Source organism: Ciconia boyciana, chromosome 2, assembly GCF_034638445.1.
Source record: "Ciconia boyciana chromosome 2, ASM3463844v1, whole genome shotgun sequence".
Taxonomy (NCBI): domain Eukaryota; kingdom Metazoa; phylum Chordata; class Aves; order Ciconiiformes; family Ciconiidae; genus Ciconia; species Ciconia boyciana.
In genome coordinates this window covers 149712907-149732161 of record NC_132935.1, presented here as the reverse complement: position 1 = coordinate 149732161, position 19255 = coordinate 149712907, and the positions used below count along the sequence as shown (strand labels likewise).

Genomic DNA, 19255 nt, shown 5'->3' with positions numbered 1-19255 from the left:
TCTGCGGGCAGAGCCTGCATGCATGTGGGCAAGTGCGCGGGGCACCCATAGCAGCACCCACCCGGCCGCCCACCCTGGCCTGGCCTCCCCAGCCAGGGCCTGCAGGAGCCAGCAGCCCGGGGGATGTATAATATAGAAACAACATTAGGGGGAGCTCCATTACCTAGTCCAGTTTTTTAAAAGAGTGAGTGTTTGTGTCAGTGGCAGAGCAGTGGCTTCAGTTCTCAGGAAATCACTGTCCTTCCTGTTCAGTCTCAGGCTGCTGTGCAAGGATAACGAGTGCTGGTGAGTAATAAGGTCAGGCTGATTACAGGTGTTTTCTTATTAGAAGAACTGGCAGCCAGCTAATCCCACCCTTAAGAGTGGCCAATTATCAACCATGAGTTTGTGGCATTTCTGACATTTTGTCAGAAGTTATGGAGTTACTTGTAACTGTAGTCTTTACATCCACAGACTGATTCGCTAACAAGATCAATAACTAGTCACGGGAACTTCGTGCTCCCGGGTTGTGGTGCTTATACAATGAAATGTTTGGCAGTTTCCCTGCAATTGTTAGGGCTTATGACCCAGACAGTTTACCACAGTAATTATCCCAGAACATTTATTATTTTCATGTAAGCTGTAATGTGCATAATTTAATTCATAAATAATCGTTGGAGAAGAAATGGAGAAAAAGGACAATAAAAGTTCTGATTCAAAGGAGATAGGATGATTTTGAGTTACAGAGAATAAATCTGGGCAGATCACAGCAGAGCAGTTGTGGGGAAGGGCAAAGACGGTGGAGGGTGGAGGAGAGCAGAGAGACTGGAAGAGACAACAAAGTCTATGTAATACTACCAGAGGGATTATTATTCTCTTTTTTTTTTTTTTTTTAGTGCTGGGGGACAAAGATCAACTCTAGGCCTTTTTCAACAGGAAAAATAAAATGCTTTGTACTAAAAGGTCCCTTACCCATCTTAAAATGCTTCCTGCCCTAACTATTCCCCTGAAAGCAGTCGCAGTGGTCGCCCAGCAGTCCACAGTTATGCTTTGAAGCACATTTTTAAGCACCTAAGACAAAAGGAGGAGGCTTTGTGTTCAGGTTCTGTGTGCACCATCTGCTGAGAGGAGACACACAGACTTTCAGAAGGCTGCCAGCTGGCTGGCCATTCCTCTCATTTCAAATAAACATTCAACATGTTTTCAGTAAATTCTGAATGATAAAAGTCTGCTTTTTCCTTTCTGCAGTTCTCACTGGAGATGGTGAGAGCTTTTTTTTCTCTTGGCTATATTATATATTTCCAGCAAGATGAACTTTCACTCCAGGTTGTTATTATCTCATAAAAATAGTCCACACGCAGTAATATTAATTATTAGGGTATTATATTATGAACTTTAAAGGGGTTATTAGTTCTTTGAAGCAGGCCAAAGAATAAGATTACTTAAAGATCCCTTACTGAGCCTATACCTGAACTATTCCAAGGATGTTCCAATAAATGAAGCCATTTTAAAGAGACATTTTTCTTCCTAACGTGTTTCATTTATAAAAAGAGAGGGAATGCAGACAGCTCTGGGGTGAAACACAAACACTGCACTACTTTCACTGCATAGTGATCCAAGATAACAAGGGAATGCCATGTCTAGGTACAAGACACTGATAAGTGTCATGACTCGATCACTCTATTTAGCAAAGACCTTGCAGCCAACACTGGGTGTTTACAGGAGTTAAGATCTCAGTTTTATGTCTCGGAGGTTGCTCATCATTCATGGTCATCCTCAGAGGATGCTCATCATCCATGGACATCCAGATGTTCATGTTTGAAGTGAGCAGGATGGAGCCGTCTGGCATGGGGAAAGATACTTTTGTAATCTAAAAGCAACACACCTGAACCACACTGTCACCCTCAGTAGGAATGCAACACTATAACACCACTTTCAATTTTTATCTCAACATTTTCTAAATAAAATCATGAGGAGTATCAAAGTTGTTGGAGTACCTAATTCTCCCCCCCTCTCTTTTTTTAATGCCTGTGAGAATATGCAAGCAATCAAGTTATTGTTCTTAGAGGAAATTCCAGAGTATCAGCTATTGTCTTATAATTGCTCATCTGAATGCTCTTCCTTGCAAGACATGTGAGGTCATCTTCCCCTCTTCGACTCACAGATAAGCAGTCTCGGTCCCCTTGATCTGGAGAAGTACACACAGACAATTGCCATGTAGCCCCAAGCTGTAACTCCCATTTTGTCTGACTCCTAGGAATCTGTGCCTGTGACCATACCAGCTCCATTTACACAGGCGTTAACTCTTAATTTCAGATTCTTAATCTGTCTTCCATCTGCTGCTTTGCATCTTGCATAAAAGAATGTAATTTTTTGTTCAAATGTTTTTATTTTTTAAGCCATGCATTATATAAGAGGTTTCATTGTACAACCTTAAGTATAAGCACCAGGTTTATGTCAAAGAATTCAAAGGTTTTCGGGTGGCAAAAGACAGGTGGACAGACAAGCATACAAAACACAGTGTTCTTTGAGAGACCTGGGTGAAAATATTCATAGCAACAGCCTGATCCTTCAAACAAACATTCAGGTCAATAACTTTTCTTGGGCATATTCTTTTACCACCTCAGTAAGTTTGTGTAAAATTATTCACACGCATAAACATTTACAGAATCTTTCCAGGGGTCATTTCACGTCAGTCAGTATTTTAAGCTCATTTTTTTCTTTGGTGATATATATTGTTCACACATCAAGAAGCTAAATCAAAAGCACAGTGATATTTTACTGGTTTAGAATCCTTTGGCTGAAACCATAGAACAATTTCCTTCCCAGAAGGATGTGTCATTTAAAAAAAGTTCTGACATAGCCTTTCACCCTCCACCCACCCCAAAAATGTAAAAAATTTCATATTTAGCTCATTTCCTTCTGAGACTGAGAAATAATGTATGATTTGTGGCCATTAGTTTACTGGCAGTACCAATAGCCTGTCCAATGAAGTGGGAAGGAAGTATAGTCCATTTCAACAGCAATTCTTATTGTAAGAAATGTTTCACATGCTGAAATGTTCCATATGGCCATGAAAATGCATCCTCATGCTACTAAAAACAGACTAGGAAATTATTACATACAGAAACATAAACAAAAAATTCCCAAAATAGCATAAAAGAATGAAGAAAACAATTAAATTCAGGAAATTCCGAATGAAGGTGGTAACTACATCAGGCAGTGGCATAACAAATATAGAGCACATAAATAAACCGAGACATAATAAAAGGTAGATTTACTGAGGTGCATTCCACACAACTCATATCCTGATGCATTACTTCCTGTCATTAATTACCCCATCTACATCCAAATAATATCAATCAGCCATCGGAAGCACAAGTTAATGAACAAAATTTCATATTCTGGGGTCAAGTTCCTTTTCCTTCATTTGTCTTCATTAGCAGCACCTCTCAAGGCTTTCCCAAAATAGAAGGCAGTGAATTAGTCAAACAGATTTTAAAAGTTGCACTCAAGAATGCTCAGAAATAAAATAGCAGGATTAGATAAGCCTCAGAGCTCTTAGGATGAAACGGAGGTTGTTATTGTTATTAAATAAGATTACCAAAACTACGTGTCTTGCTTTCCTAATTATTTTCACCATCTGTACTCTTGACTGGGTGTCACATTTGCCTGGCACCTTGGCACTGAAGGATATACAAATGCTTTACAAATTACTGCCTGGTCTGTAATCTGTAAACTGTAATGACTTTCCTTCTCTGGTTACCCCTGTTCAGTACATTGCAGTCAGTGAGTGTCCCTTCACAACACCCTATCCTTTCTTCCTGCTCCAGTTAAACTGGGCTTATCTCTTTTCTTCCCAAGGACAAAGCAGGAAAATCAGGCACCACTGGTATCCCATAGCAGCTGCACAGAAATAAGGAGATCAATGCAGCCATGGGATGGCCATGCAGAGGTCCTGCTTCTCCTCACCGCCTCCTGGGGACTTCCAGTCTCCTCCAGCTCTGTTGCCCTTGCTGAAGTCATGCACACCAAGACTCCTCTGCAGAGTCCAAATCCCTTAAAAAAATAGTTATGGGCAGGAGCTGGAGAGGCAAACAGGAAAGTGGGGTGTTCCTGCATTCGTTCTCCCAGGAAATCTCTTCGGCTTATGTCATTTCTGCTTATGAGCTGGTGGAGAAAAGGAGAAGGCAGCATCTCAGGGAGCCCTTCTTTATCAGTAGCCAGAGTCAGCTTGAAACCTCTGCCCTTGACTCACAGTTGGGAAAATATAACATAGCCTTACAGTCCTAGGAAATATTTTGGTCACCACAGATATGCACCAGCATGGGGTGAAAATGCGGCAGTTATTTAACAGCTCCGGCAGTTTGCACACACATGGTGAGGTCAGAAACATCAGCGTCACTGAGAGGCAGCACAAGGTGGAAGCATTTGGAGATTAAATGTGCACACAGCACAGCTCTGCACAGGGGCAGAGACTCCTGGGTTTTCCTATGAGCACACACAGAGGGATCTCAGACTTATCTCTCATGAGAATAGATGTTTCTTCTGCATTGATCCTATTCTATTTAGCACTAACACAGAGTCTGTTTATAAAAGAGCAAGGGTATAAACAGCAAAAAGCTGCTCTTCCCTTGGAGTGGAGCAGTATTTTACCTGAGGGATATAAAACAGACGTCCAAGGATCAAATGGTGTCACATAAACACAATCAAAACCACCCTTTAGTGCGGTGCTGCCTACACATAAAGGAACAGGAAAAGAAAAAAAGATTTGAGCCCTTGGAGTTAAGATGCGTTGGTGGTGGGGAGGTTCATTGTGTCAGTGAAATTCAAACCGTTGGAGTAGTTTGAGGTCTCCAGCCCTGTGAAGGCGGAGGGCACTTGCAGGGATCAGACCGAGGTGGTGAGGCACGATCCCTCTGGTCCCCTCTTGGGATGCTTTGCTGGATGACCTTGGCCAAGGACCTGCTATGTCCTCTGCCTGCTGCCTGCTCTCTAAGAAAGGCAGGAGCATTTAAAAAAAGTGACAATAATCTGTGATTTTTTGTTGTACCTCTTTCGACACTGACCTTTCTAACCAGGTGTTCAGGACCAGGTGGGGACTGAGCCCCCTGTTTCCAGGGGCGCTGGTCACACTCAGAAGCAAAGCTGATTTTTGTGAGGACCCGACCGACCCTCTCAGCAGAGCCACTCATTGCGGCACCCTTTAGTAGCCCCTGTACAACCTTCTGGAGGACCTTTAAATCACCCAAGTTGAAAACTGCAGTATCATTGTGAGAAAGAGCCTTTTCAAAAGAATTTTAATTTCTTTTTGGTTTTATTTTTAAATCAGAATGTAATTGATAACAGTTCCTCCCAGAGAATAGTTTCCTTCTCAACTATTTGGCTTTGTTATCTCCATGTCTCCAAACAAAACCTCTCAGCTCTCTGACTCAGATCAGCTTTCAGGTCCGGGCCAGGTCTGTGAAGCGATGGCAAGCAAAGCCGTGGGAGTCCTGCATACAGCGGGCCCCATCACTGATCCCTCTCAGCGCACCACTGAAATTAAGCCAGTTCCTGCCTTAACAGCAGCTGCTGACAGCGAGAGCAGGCGATACCAAGGTGGTGCAGGTACCACATGGTTAAACTACCTCTGCATAACAAGGTTCTCCAAGGACGGACACTGGACCAGGGCAAAGGAGGTACTGAGGGAGGTCGGTGGCGGCACTGGGGCCCAGAGGGAGGCAATCTGTTGTCTCACAAACGGAGTTCGTGACCCGGTGTGCAACACTCAATACACACACAGAGCCGAGATACCAGTTTATTTCAAGTTTTGCGCAAGACCGGGTGCTGGGTGGTAGCTCCACAAAGCTAGCACGCTGCTCGTTCATGCAGGTACAATATTTATACAGTCTGGTTATACATATGCATAAGTAATTACGCAAAGCGGTTTTCTACTGGTCTACATTTCCTTGTCTCAATCTTAAAGCTACAGTGCTACTTTAATATTCTGTGCATGCTCAAAGGTAATGGGTCTCTGCTTGGGCCGGGGTCTCCAGCTCAAGGGGTGTGATTTTTAGTATTATAATGAGGATAGTTCATGTAAGGGTGCTCCTTATCACACTTCTGCTAGCAGTTTCAGATTGTCCAAAAACATCTTAATTAGCTTACATATTTCTCCAGGATGTGCTTTACTCCCAAGGACAGTAATTCTTGATTAGACGTTCCACATTCCAGCATGAATCCCCCTTATCAACTTTATGTATATCTCGGCCTTCCATTATCTTTAGAGCACTCATCATAGCTAAGTGCTTAGGTCAGACCGATCTTCCATACGTACTTGTATAATGCTGAATTTGATTGACTACAAATCCCCCTTCAAGGAACAGGAATGACTGAAAAGTTCAGGGAGCACAGTCCTACCTGAATGCTTCCTTACCCGACCCAGCTGGGCAGAGAGAAGAAAGGCTTGGTTTGGTCTTTTTTAGTTTATAAGAAGCCTTATCTAATGGGGCTGAGTGGACATTTTACAGATGAAATAGGAAAATTAATTTACTTAATTTTATCATCAATATCCTTGAAAAAGCTCAAGAGAATTGCAATGCCAGACTCTAGATAGAAAATTATTTCTGCAAGAAAACAGATGCTGAGCTGCAAAACTGGGCCCTGGAAGATTAGCCCAGGTCCTCATAAAGCAGGCTGGGACTTCTTTTAAAGAAATCTTCCAAATGTAATTTGAACAATTAGCTCACCTCTGGTATTTCTAGATCCCTAGACAGTCCCTGTGAAAGAAAAAAAATAGGCCAGCCAATGTTTTGGCCCTACAAAGAAGCCATATTAGCGACACTGTGACAGCCGCTAATGAGACAGCTATTACTGCTATTGATTTTCTGTGGAAAATTGACAGAATTGTGTAGCCAAGCCTGATAAAAGGGATATAAGATTGATTTTTATACCAACTGTCTGTGTACCTTGGTCAGTCATTTATACTGGCAGATTGATGGTAAGTGGAATAGTGATCATTTTGGAAATCTGACTATCAGCAATTTATAAATTCCAATTAAAGACTTCTATTACAAGCTCTTAGTATGCAATAGCAACTACATATTAAATTGCAAAGTTCATTTTGTGAGGCTAATCTGCCTTTCTTGACACTGTCTTTCCCGTTCTTCTGGGGAGTAGATTCCAATGCTGATGACAAAAGACAAATTTCAAGATTTGCTAAAGCTTACGTGCCTCCTACTCAAATGGAAACCTTCTTCAGCAGAGAAGGGGGCCAGGTGAAGAAAACTGGCTAATGTCTACTCAACAGATGCCCCACTGTGAAGACTTTAAACGTCTGGTGACGTTGACCAAGGCTTACATGATAGGCAAAAGTGATACCCCAAAGCCCTAAAACTGTGAAGCCTTATTATTGTATCTGTACAAATGAAGTAGTGGTGTGCTTGAGCGTGTGATAGGCAAGCCATTAGATGTTATGTCTGTCTGTGATCCCTCAAAGAGCTGACAAAGGTTGAGGCGAGACAACTGTGGTACTGCCTCGAGCAGGACGTGCAAACCAGGAAACGGCTATGACTGGCATTAAAAGACTTGCAGCATGAACTGCACACACTGTTGTATAAATTTATTGAATAATCTTAATTATTCAGTATATTTCAATATTCAATATTATTGTGGGCCTTGGTATGTCAAATAGTGTAAAATAATCCAGAAGTAGTTTAAAGCAAGAGAGGTAGAAGAATGTGACTGAATGTTACCACAAGCCTCAGCCTGACTTCAGTCATGCTAATTTAGGTTAATAGGAAATAAAGTAACAGGAAAGCATTAGAGGCAAAGAGTGTCAGACGTGAACGATAAGCCATGATGCACTGGATTAACAGAAAGAAGCTGGACTGCAAACAGCAAGGAGGTATATCTGCTGACCTTAAAAAGACAGAGATAATTTCATATTAGAGATAAGCTATTAAAGGAAGAACTCAACCCATATCTGAGCTCATGTTCAAGGAAAGATTCCTATCTGCAGATGGCTTGGGAGCTTCCTTAGAGCTCAGGTAAGTTTAGGTAAGATTTCTCCCCTGCCAGAGAACTGCCCCCCTTATCAGCAAGTGATCTTTAAGGCAGGGCTCAGAGCTTTCAGCTGTAATTCCCACTCCTGTACCTGCTATCAGAAATTTAGTACCAAAGCCTTATAGAAACTCTTATGCCTTAGCAATATTGCATTGTCCTTTTTCTACTCTTTTTATCATGTGTTCAAAAACAAAAGTAAAACTCTTTTCCATCCACAACAGCGAGCGCATCGTTTCTGTGGAGTGCGTTCCTTGGACTTTCTTCCTTTCAGCTCAAGTTTACAGATCAACATCTGCTAATGACAGGACCCCACTTAGCACATGTTTAGCATATGGATAATACAATTAAGCCATTAGAAAAATGCATCGTGGGAATAGGAAAACTAATAAAAGAATGTATGCTGCAATGTATAGGGAAGCAACTGAATTGTGTAAAGGATGATCACCAGCTGCACCTCGTGGCTGATCAGCTTTCTGTTCGCACCAGGTAAACAAATCTGCATAACAAATCTGGTGTCAGGCTGAAGAGAGGAAGGCAGAGGGAGCATGGTCATAGAAAGAGGTGGCTTTAGAGCAGGCTCCAGCACAGCTGCCCATGCCTGTGGGTGAGCAGTGCTAATGGTGACCAGAGCTCACTGTCACCAGTGGCTGGTAGGAACCAGCCCTGGAAGGGGCATTTGACATTCAAGATGATGAAAGGAGCCTCCTTCACCTCCTCAGCTGGTAGCTGGCAGCCAGGTATGCATTTCCATTGACCCTGTGAAGACAAACTAAACCACCCAGAAGTTGGAGCTCTGGGAAGAGACGTGCCACGAAATGTGTGAGGTGGAGAGTCTGTCCCCTGCAAAGCTGCAGCCAGGCCAAGCAGACGTCAGGCTGGAGCTGCCCTGCTGGTGCAAGGAAGGCAAATCTCATTGTGAAACACAGCCATCAGGTCAGCATCTGCGCAGGGCGCTTAGAGAGGACCACTTGATGGTCTGCAAACCTCTGGTGGGTGCATGGGCATTGCTCCAGCATGCCCTGGAAAGCACTGCAGAAATCCCTGCGCCTATGGAGATCTGAGCAAGCGTTTCCAGCAGGCCTCTTGGTGGAATTTATTAGCTCAGATAAAGCCTGATGTCTGTGTTGGGGGACAGGGAGCAGGAGTTTGTCATTAAACACTGCTGGAGCACCCATCTAAAGGTGCACGCTCTGCATTAAGCTGCTTCCCAAATAACTGCTTTGGCCTGTCTGCAGTTGCGTGGCACAGCACGGCCACAGCTCGCCAACTGCCACGTCTGAGCCGGCTGCCTTGCCGAGATGGCTGCGGCTGCATGTCCTGTCTCTCTGCAGCAGTGCCCACAGGTTCATTGAATTTTGAACAGTCGGACAAACTCAGCCAGCCATGGTCCTTGTAGCTGTGGTCCTTGTTGTTGCAGGGGAAAGCTTTCGCATATGAATTGGGTGAATCCACAGCTTGTGAGACAAAAAAAAATAAACACAAACATATTACATAGAAAATCTTGTGATTTTTAAGTCAGTCTGTTCCCTGGGGATCAGGGCCAGTGGTATAAATACATCTAAATGAAGTTTACCTATCCTGAGTCTGGTCTATACAGCATCTACCTGCTTTTCACTGTATGACCTAAAAATCCAAGCAGGAGATTTTTCCCCAGCCATTAGCACTGGCCACCTCTCTGGCCAACTGCATGTTGCCATGCTAATGGTGCCACTGCCTTCTCCGCAGTCACAGCAACGACCTTCTGTGATTTTTACCCATCCTTTTTTTTTTTTTTTTTTTGTCTTTCCCAACCTCCCCTCTCTTGCTCACCCTTCTCAACAGCTCTGTCACGCTGGCATTATCTTACCATCTTGCTTGATTAGAAACCAGTTTGGTTAGGTTACATGAAGGATAGAGTCATGACAGGTCTTCTTTCCTTCTCCTGGAGTCTGCCTGCATACCACACCGAGCATCCAGCTTCCAGGCCCAATGTGCAGCTGGGCATCCCATCAGCTGCTGACAGTCACGTTTCTTCACTTGCAGTGAGGCTAGTTTCTGGCGATGTTGGAGCTGATTAAAACTCTTCACAAGATCAGCTGATTAATCGAGACAACAGAAACATTGATCAGCAGGAACCATCAAGTCATGAATATTCAGGAGGCCCTAAAGTAAAATTTCTTTAATAAATGACACCCCCTCTTTCATGACGTCTGGAAGTGTCTCATTCATGACTACTGAGCTAGCAGCTTCCCCTCCAGCCTCCTTGCACAGCAGAGTCTGTTCACTATCATGCTCAGGAAATACACTGCAAATACTCAAAAAGAGTGACAGAGATTTGTCATGCACTGATTACCTGTCCCAAGAGAAAGCAGTAACCTAACCTTGATAGAAGAAAATTGTTTTTTACAGTGAGAACCACCATTCACTGGAGCAACGTTCCCAAGGATGTAGCAGAGTCCTGTTCTGGTTTTGGCTGGGGTAGAGTTAATTTTCTTCATAGTAGCTAGTATGGGGCTATGGTTTGGATTTGTGCTGAAAACAGTGTTGATAACACAGGGATGTTTTCGTTACTGCTGAGCAGCGCTTACCCAGAGTCAAGGCCTTTTCTGCTTCTCACCCCACCCCACCAGCGAGCAGGCTGGGGCTGCACGAGAGGTTGGGAGGGGACACAGCTGGGACAGCTGACCCCCACTGACCAAAGGGCTATTCCAGACCATATGGCGTCATGCTCAGCATATACAGCTGGGGAAGAAGGAGGAAGGGGAGGGACGTTCAGAGTGATGGCGTTTGTCTTCCCAAGTCACCGTTACGCGTGATGGAGCCCTGCTTTCCTGGAGATGGCTGAACACCTGCCTGCCCATGGGAAGGAGTGAATGAATCCCTTGTTTTGCTTTGCTTGCCTGCAGCTTTTGCTTTCCCTATTAAACTGTCTTTATCTCAACCCACGAGTTTTCTCACTTTTACCCTTCCGATTCTCTCCCCATCCTGCTGTGGGGGAGTGAGCGAGTGGCTGCGTGGTGCTCAGTTGCCGGCTGGGGTTAAACCACAACAAGTCTCCATCACTGGAGGTGTTCAAGATGGGCCAATCCCAGGGTGCTAGATAATAGGCTCCCTTTCCCACAAAAGGCTGGACCAGATGATCTTTTGAGGTCCCTTCCGCCCTGGGCTGTTCTATGATTCTGTAATAAAAGTGGATGGGATCTCCTGAGTACATAAAGCAGGTGATCACGCTCCGCAGGTCTCTGTTTCTCTGTTGGCTTTGACCAACTGTACCTCTGAACCCACTGCAGCCTGGTAAAGTGAGCAAGGGCAACCTCAGAGCCCCCTTGGCCGCAGCGTCTCTCTCTTTCCCAAGCAGCAGCAGCAGCCAGGACTTTGCAGGAGCTGCGAGTTTTGCAGCATGCCGGCACCCCAGCCCCGTGCAGAGCAGCTCTGGCAGCAGAGGCAGGGGCAACGTCTCCGAGGCTGAAGTCCTCTTCTCTCCCCTTATCATGAGATTAGATACAGGTAGTTTGGCATATTTCTGTATACAGAGAAATCTAATTGGATTCATTATAGCAGCATTTGCATACATTAGCATCACCGCTGACACAGGGTGGAGTTATTATTATATAACTGTCCCCATTTTGCAGGGCCGTCAGTCAGCCACCTACGGCACTGGCAGGAGGCATTTTGTTGGTGGAGAGACTACTGCAACCTGCTGTCCCTGCCATTTGTTTGACAAAGAGTATTGTATCAGCCAGGAGACTTAGCTGTCTGTCACCATGATGACATATATCTGGTCTATCATTAAAAGGGAAATCTCTTTAAATGTATATGTGTGTAAATTAAAAAGGTATTGTTTCAGCAACTTCTTAGCCTAACTAAATTCTGAGCAAAGGGAATATAAATTTTCCATTACACTTTTTGTCCTGTTTTATAAATCATAATGGAAGCTGTGAGCCCTTTCATATATGACTTTAACCAGTCATATATGACTGGTCAAAATGACTTTAACCAGTCATTTTGCTTCAGCACATGCTGAAGCAAAATTTCTGATGTCATCAGTTATTCACAACGTTCTGTAATGTATCAAAAACTATAAGCTCTGTAGCACAATCAGTAAGTAGTTGGTGTATTCTGAATTAGAAGACTTTTCATAGAATCACAGAATCATTTAGGTTGGAAAAGACCTTTAAGATCATCAAGTCCAACTGTTAATCTAACACTGCCAAGTCCACCACTAAACCATGTCCCTGAGCACCACGTCTACACATCTTTTACATACCTCCTGGGATGGTGACTCCACCACTTCCCTGGGCAGCCTGTTCCAATGCTTGACCACCTTTTCAGTGAAGAAATTTTTCCTAATATCCAGTCTAAACCTCCCCTGGCGCAACTTGAGGCCATTTCCTCTTGTCCTATCACTTGTTACCTGGGAGAAGAGACTGACACCCACCTCGCTACAACCTCCTTTCAGGTAGTGGTAGAGAGCAATAACATCTCTCCTGAGCCTCCTTTTCTCCAGGCTAAACAACCCCCGTTCCCCCAGCCGCTCCTCATCAGACTTGTGCTCCAGACCCTTCACCAGCTTCGTTGCCCTTCTCTGGACACGCTCCAGCACCTCAATGTCTCTCTTGTAGTGAGGGGCTTGACGGGATTGGAGTAAATACTCTGACTTCTAAAAGGTTTTAATGCATTTTTTTCTGTTTTTCTTTCACTGGAAAATGAACATACAGGATGAACGTACGCTCTTAGGAACTTGATGTTAATCTCATCCCCTGACAATGACATCATCCCCTCTGTGTGCCCATATGAGGTCAATTCTGTTGATGGAAGAAGAAACAGAAAATTTGTGAAACAGAAATTGTAATTACTTTTTGATACAGATTTTGCCTGGAATGTTTTACAAACAAGACAGATATTAAATTTAAATTTTTTTTTTTTTGCAAATAATACTACGTATTTGGTATGTGAATACGTCTTATAAAGAAAACCAAAAACAGTATCAACCTGGGAGGTGCACTCTTTTATCACACGAGTTTCCTAACAAACAGGACTGAAGATCACAGATAAGGAGCAAAACCTGAGTTATTAATGCCTGTGTGTATAGTACCACTAATGAAAATCACAGAGCAGCTCTTCAACCTGCAGAAGCCAGGGCTTTGCAGAGACACGTCTTCCTGCTGCACCGGAGGACTTTGCTGATGATTAGAGTCCCACGGTCCTAGAGAGACTAATCAGTGACAGCCGCCTAAACTGGGTGCTGATGGGTCCTTCCAAGAAGATGGGGATAAGTATATTTGTGACAACCTCTGTGATAAGTGCAAAGCAGCCCCTATTCTCAGCCTCATTACGGATAAAACTTGTGATGGGGAACTAATGGGAAAGGTGGTGAGATACTGTCAAACACCTGTCAAGGCAAAAGCCAAATGTCATTTCCTAGACAATGCTGCTGTATTAAACAGGCGCTGTAACAGAGTGCATTATGCAAAGGAGGCGCAAGATGGACAGTCTGGCAGCAATTCAGTTACTTTGGACAGGCGGATCACTGCCAGTTTTTCTGGAGGACAAGCATTTTGCTAATTGATAGGAAATGCCAATGAAGGAACCTGTGAACCACAGACCAAAGTCAAAACTTTGTTTGATTGAAGAGATCTACCAGTTACACTGAAATATAAGATGACACTGTACTTTTTGCTGAGAGGTTTGGAGCAAGGCTGTTTTCTTCTTTCTGGAGATATAATGAGGATTAAAGAGAGAAGACACAGTGATGCTCTCACATTCCCATTTAGGACACCTCTTCTAACAAGACCGGTTTGGTACAGCCCTAGCCATTTCCCAACAGTGGATTGCACATCTGTGTAACATATAACATGTTCGATATGCTCTCTGGAGACTTCCTTATCACCACAGAAAAGGACGCACCACACAGTGAAGTGTGGAAAGAATGTGAGAAACCATATTAAAACCTGAGAGGAAGTGCTTCAGAGGGCGAAACGTGGCTACCAAAGTGAATTCGACCATGACGTTCTTCAAAATATGTTCTGGGCTCTGTCATGCCCACAAACAGAGAGGACCACGCTTTTGCAGAGAGGATATCTCCTGCCAGATATTTGGAGTCTGCTGCAAAGCTCCCTCAGACACAGAGCCGGATCATCCAGCAGGGGAAACACTGAGCTCCATCTACTTGCCAAAAAAAAAAAAAAAAAAGTGTCAGACATAATTAGAAAAATACAGGGGGGTTTATTAGTCACAACTTGTTAAAAATAAATAGCCTTTAAAAAAAACCCCATGATTTGGAGAGCATAGAGCTAGCACTTTAGAAACAAACTGTTCTGCCCTTTGCTCTCCTTGAAGGAAGGTAGATGGGAGACCCCACCGCAGAGCGTCCCCACAGCCCCGTCTCTGGAGAACATGGCACCGCAGAGGTAAAGAAGCTGTAAGAGCAGCCATCACTTCCCTCCAAGATAAGGATGCCTAATAACTCACTCAGCAGGCCCCTCTTTTTTGGAAGTGCCATTCTTAAAGGCTTACAATTAGTCAAGTCTGACTGAGGAAAATAACGTTTCCTGGGGAGTGGTAACCAGCTGAGAAAGCTGGTGGCCCAGGATGAATCAATTAATCCTCATCAGCCAGTCCCCAGAGCAGTAGATCGGCAGAGGTCACCAGGGCTTTGCATGAAAGCCCACTTCTACTGAAGCGTGAACCACTGTGCACTGCTACCCCGGGCATTTTTAGAGGATGGGTCCCCATCTGTCCACCAGCGTAAAATCCTGGCATGACTAACCTGCTTGCAAGAGAGACCACCGAGCTCGCTGAGCCCTAATGTGAGATTGTTTCGATGGGTGCCTCAGTCACATTTTTACTAAAAGCTAAACCTGCCGTTCGTGGGGCTCAACCGGAGGAACGCCGGCTGTCAGCAGCCAGAACCAGCATGCTCTTGGCAGAAGGGAGGGCAAAAGCATCTTCACCCCAGGGCCCACTGCCTAGAGCCTGGTACTAAAGAGAAGCAGCATCTCGGCTGCTGTCACTGATATTTCCCCAAATGTGTGTCTCATATAGCAAAATAGCTGCACTTTTTAACCCCTTGGTGCCTTCAGCTGCTGTTCCCCAGTGCTGCTGCTAATGCACATAATAGAGGAGGTTCGAGGACCCGGAGAAATCTCAGCAGCAAAGGCCAGGGTTGGGGATGCCTGTCAGGAGGAGAGCAGTGCTTTTCCCGTCACTGCAGAGAGCTCCTGCTGCGAGCAGATTCCTCAGGGAAGGGGTGCCAAAATCTAAAGGCACAAAAGCAAAGAGGGTTGTGCAACCATCAGGCAGTGTCGGATGTGTCTGCTAAAGAAAGCAGGACGGTACGGCTGCAGGCATGCTACCGAGGGGCCTCAGCTCTCCCACTGCAATGATCCGGGCACAGTCACTGCCGAACAAGAAGAGATAGGAGCAAGCACACCGTTCCCCGCGTGTCAGCAAAGGGAAACAACAGTCAGATTAAGCCCTGCAGACTTCAGTCAGCAACCGCTGCTTATGCTGAGAATTTCGGGCTGCAGATAGAGGTCGTGTAGATGTTTACATACAGCATTTTAAATCAGTTCCTGTGACTCATCATAATACAAATATTTTCCTCACTGGCATATAAAGATTACCTGCGGAACTGCAGCCACATTTAACTACTGCCAGGTTGTAAATATCAATAATTAAATAGTAACCATTCTGAAGATCACAGGAGGAGACAACAAACTAAACTTATGATGCTGTGAGAAAAGGATATTTTCCTAAAATAACTCTGAGAATGTCTTAAAAAAAATCTCATGAGACTGCGTGTTTTCCATAATGAATCTAGTAACTCTTCAGCTTTCGAGTGAAAGCAATATAAAGGATTAAACCAACTGTACGTTTAAAAATTCAATTAAGATAAAAAACCTCATGAAATGGCACTTTCATTCTGCAAATACCTGCTCTCTCCTGCTTTACCCAGCCACATTTCCCACCCAAAAAAATTGATTTGCCAGCTCCACAAAGGCAATAGCACAAGAGGAGTGCAGCAGAGTCTGTCTGCCCTTTGCATCATCGGGAGAACTGAATGCTGCCTTCTGCCTTTCAGCTATCGATGTGCACGCACTGCAGAAAACCAGCCTGGCTTTCCAGCATACAGGTTGTGTTTAAAAGGACTGGGATGAAAAAATGTCAATTGTAAGCCAAGCAAATAGTCTATGGCGTTTATTAAAAAGATAATAGGCCACCCCACAATTGATAACTACAGTTATGGCTCTAACGCTTCTTGTTTTACAGGACAGAAGGAGGATTGGAGAGTGTTCCTGAAACACAAAACCGGGCAGGCCACCATTTCAAGGCAGATTAGGTAGCTACATAATGATCTGTATGAAATGAGCTGGTAATATCACCCCACTTTTGGAGGCAGTAGATACTCCCATTAGAAAAATCATCATCAAAGCTATTGTCTTTCTTACCAGAGGCAGACAATTCAGTCCCAGGCCTCTGTCTGTTCCCAGAAATGGTCCCTCTGCGCAGCGTACGGACGGGCAGGGATGCGGATGCCCGGGCTGCGCTCCTCAGGTGCCGTCCCTGTGCCGCTCAGGCAGGCACAGGCGGTCGCCCTCCCGGGGTCTCGGGGCAGCACTTCTACCCAGGCAGCAGCTCTTGTAGGTGGAAGAGCTGTAGCGGCACACGCTAACCTGGCACCGCAAACCGTTAACAGCCATGTCGGTAAAACTCCCCCAGACATAGTCTTATTCCAGGATCAGGGTCTTTTTTCTTAACTTTACCACTGTGGACTAGAAATCAAAAATCCTCTGTTATTCCAAGGTGGGGTTTCCCATGGGGATTTATACCGTGCATCCATATTGGATTACATGTACTAGAATAAACATACTGGTAACTAGTAAATATCCCTAAGCTGTTCGGAAGTATAATGGAGACAAAAAAGCCTGGGGAAGGGGGAGAGAAAGGGAAGGAGGGAGAAGGAGAGGAGGCAAAGGGCTGGTCGGTTTAACTGCTCCCCAAACTAAGAAATCTTGGAGCTACGTCTTTCAAGTAAAGTTTTCAGGGGATGCAGACATCCCTTTCACATGTACTTTATCAGTTCTGGGAAATCTGATGAGACTCTCTTTCTGAGAAAGCAGGTGGCTCTGCTCCATCCAGCTCTTTGAAATCACCTAATGAGATCATTTCATCCAGGAGGCAACCGAAGAGCCCGTGCCACACAGCAGCCGCCGAATGGCAGAGCAGTCTGAGAGTGAAAGGCATTCAAGGTTTCAAAACCACATCCTCCCTCATCTCGACATGATTGAATCAGCGATGAGGCGGCACCTGCAAGAGCACTTGACAGCTCTGAAGACAGAGTGACCGGTCCCTTGGTCAGTGATCAGCGGGTGAAATGGAGAGCAGCTCCCGCGGTCCCAGGGAGAAAGTAATGAACCTGCCGTCTGCTCTGTGACAGATAAAAACTAGATTTCGCTGCTGAGTTCTCAGGTGATAAATTCAGGTTAGTTTAAGGCAGGAAATCTGGAAAACACTTATGACTTTTGTCGGCTGTGAGTGCACGCGGGGACGCTGGCAATGCCCCTCCTGTCCAACTGGAGCGACCTGAGAAATGGCCACACTGTAGAAGTGTAAAAGCCAAGTGGAGACCTCACACTTAATTATCTTAAAGGTCATGTAACGTCATACAGCAAATATCATCCCTATAGTGTCAGGAGATCTGTTCTTTTAGCCACTAATCTTTGTATGCCCTTAAAGAAGCAGCCCGTCTGTCTTCTCAGTCTGGCAGGATTTCTCGACAGTGTGTAGCTCCAGTACATCTCCCTGGCTCACGGGAAACCAGCCGGAGTTCAAACCCTTTTCCTAGTTCTTCACTTCCTACTCAGAAAGGAAGGAGTGCCGTCACTAGTAAAACAAGCTCAAAATTCAGGTGCTGGATTTACAGACCTTCCTTGGGGTTGGTCTTTGTCTTCTCCTGTTGTTAGCCCTTAGTAGATGACTTATGCCATGATCAGTGCTCTTGACAGAGCCCTCTTTTCTCCCCTCACCTCTACAGCAGGACTTTGGGGTTTGGAGAGCTGTTTTCTGTCCTCAGCTACAGCTTTTCCCAGCTGCCCGCAAGTGATCATCCAGGGCACAGAGGAGCTTGAGGTGGGAAGGGTGTCCCTGAGGCACCACCAAGCATCTTCAAAGCACAAGATCCTGGGTTGAATAAAAGCGGCTTAATACAGTAGCTGTTTCCCACTGAGCTACAAAACACCAAGATAACAAAAATAACAACTGTATAAGTCAGAGTTTAGGTTGCTGTGCTGCAGTGAGATATCAACTTATTTGGGTTTGATGAGGATAATGCTTTTGCTTGTTATACAGATAGTGTAGGATTTACATTCACTTGAGGATAAGCAAGTTTAGAAACGCTGAGTATTTGAAAATGCATTACTGGCGGGGCAGAGAGGGAAGCTCTCCTTGAAGGCAGAGAAGAACAGAGACCTAGAGCAGACAGCCAGGTCACTAAGTCCTGTCCCCTGCTGTCACACAGCCCAGATCGTGTCATCCCCTCCAGACGCTGGCCACTTTTCTTTGGCAAAATAGCAAAGCATTTGCTCTGTGAATAACTTGAAGGGCTTATTGCAAAACCTCAGTGTCCAGGTAGGGAGAAACTTTCCAATTTAGATCTACTCTACGTCCTCTCTGCATGCTGGTTTGTGGGCTGATACTGTCCTTTCAATAGATGGGTCTCTTCTTCTCCAGTGTTTCCCCTTTGGTGTATCGACAGGCAGGGACAGTGGTTTGCTGGACTCGTCCTGCAGCCACGCAGGAGGCTGGCAACCCCTAGGCAGGCTGGACACGTCCCTGAGATCACTGACAGAGCTCTGCAAGGAGCCTACACAGTCACCCCTCAAATGGCAGAGCATCCTTGCTCTCCAGCCCATACTGATGGGACAAAGTCTCTGGGTCTCTCTGATGAAATTGCCCTGGTGCAGAAGGGAAGAGAGCAGGAGCCAGAGGAAGGTCAGGACGGGGCATGTGAGCCTGCATGGCGGCTGAGGCAGCCTTTCCTTCTGCCCACCACTAAACTTAACTATGAGAAAAGAGTGAGTTTTCTATCATGATTTCTCCTTGTTGCCATTGTCTGTGCTGTGTTTAAAAGAGGTTCATACAAATATTTAGGTAACATGCTTTAAACATCACTGCATATTGTCCCAGTGTGAAGAAATAATGTCAGGGCTCTGACATTATTTCTGTCCTTGTGGGACACCTTCTACTGTTT

At 44.9% G+C, this 19255-nt stretch overlaps 1 long non-coding RNA gene across 1 annotated transcript; it reads right to left on the bottom strand.

The window, feature by feature from the left end:
• Positions 1-2366: 2366 nt before the first annotated feature.
• On the bottom strand, positions 2367-12918 carry LOC140648461 (uncharacterized). The gene is made up of 3 exons (XR_012041223.1): positions 12734-12918; positions 9872-10100; positions 2367-9479 (listed from the first exon to the last, which is right to left on the bottom strand). It is a non-coding gene; the product is annotated as an uncharacterized lncRNA (long non-coding RNA).
• Positions 12919-19255: the final 6337 nt, after the last annotated feature.